This window comes from Triticum urartu, chromosome 1A, assembly GCF_056163025.1.
Source record: "Triticum urartu cultivar PI428250 chromosome 1A, HENAU_Tu73, whole genome shotgun sequence".
Classification (NCBI taxonomy): domain Eukaryota; kingdom Viridiplantae; phylum Streptophyta; class Magnoliopsida; order Poales; family Poaceae; genus Triticum; species Triticum urartu.
Window position 1 is genome coordinate 593,544,529 of NC_141873.1, and position 1,974 is coordinate 593,546,502.

The following is a 1,974-nucleotide window of genomic DNA, read 5'->3' on the forward strand; positions in this document are numbered from 1 at the left end:
TCGGGTCGGCCCTGAGGGGTACCCGCGAGTTGATGTGAAAGTCGGGCGGGCCTGTGGAGCACCCGTGAGTTTTCTACGTGGCACGACCGGGCAGTCTGGGCCCTTGCCATAAGTCCATGAGACGGGCGACGGGGTCACATTATCGTGAGTCTCTGCTCGTCTCCGCGAGCCCCCCAATGCACTAACAGGTTTGGGTATTTGTTCTGAGTTGGCCTTTGGCCTTTACGCACTAACCACCACGCGAGAATAGTTATGGGCCTCGACGTCGTGCTATCAGCCGAAGCTTTGTCAGATGTCCAGTTCAGCATTGTGGCACGGTCGGATCGTGCCATCCACTACACGGGTGGTGCTGGTATCCACCCTGCACACAACGACCTGGAGTGCAACGGGCGATGGGCCCAGACCCCGGAGTGCTTAGGATGTAGACCAACGGGGAACTCTCTGTTGAGCCTAGGTAGGGCTGCGACGTGTTGATCTTCCGAGGCCGGGCATTGACCCCAGAAAGGTGTGTCCGGCCAGAGTGATCGAGCGTGTTGGGTAACGTGGTGCACCCCTGTAGGGAAGATATATATTCGAATACGGTGTCCACGGTAATGGACATTCAGACTTGTATCCCGATCTTATATAACTAGAAATGGATACTTGAGATATGTGATGGATATGTGGCTCCGGGATTGCTTTCTCGCAGGTAGTCGAGGAGGGATCTTTGGGCATTAATGTTACGACATGTTTGTTAATGATAAAATGCTATTCTTTACTCTTCTACATGCTGCAAGATGCTTGGAGCTGCTTGAAGATGCTAGTCTTCGATAGGTTAGGCCTTCCTCTCTATTCTGGCATTCTGCAGTTCAGTCGACAGATACAACCATTCCATTTGATACCAATGCATACTTAGTGTAGACCTGATGCTTGCGAGTATTTTGGATGAGTACTCACGGTTGCTTTGCTACCCCTTTTCCCCCTTCCTTCTTCTTTCCGGTCGATGCAACCAGACGATGGATCCCTGGAGCTAGATGCCACCGCTGACGGATGCTACTATGTGGAGACCGCCGACGACCAGGAGTAGTTAGGAGGTCCAGGCAGAAGGCCTTGCCTCTTCGGTCGTTGATGTTTGTGCTAGCCTTCTTAAGGCATCCTTGTTTAACTTATATCTGTACTTAGATATTGTTGCTTCAGCAGACGCTTGTGTATCAAGCTTGTATTCGAGCCCTCGAGGCCCCTGGCTTGTAATATGAAGCTTGTATTATTTTTATTTGTGTCTAGAGTTGTGTTGTTATATCTTCCCGTGAGTCCCTGAATTTGATCGTACACATTTGCGTGTATGATTAGTGTACGGTCGAATCGGGGGCGTCACAGTACGACATTAGTAGGGGCATAATGGTGGCGTTGGAAAACAGGGTAGCGTCAGAAGTATATGGGATCAACAATTTGTACCAGGCGTAATATAGTGCTATCGTGGAATATCAAGGAACGCCAGCACTATTATATTTAGTTGTGGCGTGTTATTGGTTCCGACGCGAGTATTGCTATTTTGTCAATACCACCATTCTTATATTTTTTATAGTATATTATAGTGTACTTTTATTAAATTACATTTTAGTTTTAGACTTGAAATATATAGTTTTAAGTTTTCAAATATGTGGTTTGACACTTCCAATTTTTTTTAAGTTTTTTATGTGGTGTATTTTTTGTAGTATATTATAGTTTAATTTTATTAAATTTCTATTATTTTTAAATAGAAATAATGTCATTTTTTAAAATATGTACTTTGAGACTTTAATTTTTTTCTTTTTAGTTAAAGACTTGAAATATATAGTTTTGAGCATTCAAATATGTGGTTTGACACTTCCAGTTTTTTTCTTTTTAGTTTTTTATATGGTGATCTTTTTTATAGTATATTATAGTTTACTTTTATTAAATTTCTTTTATTTTTAAATGGAAATAATAACATTTTTTAAAATATGTACTTTGAGA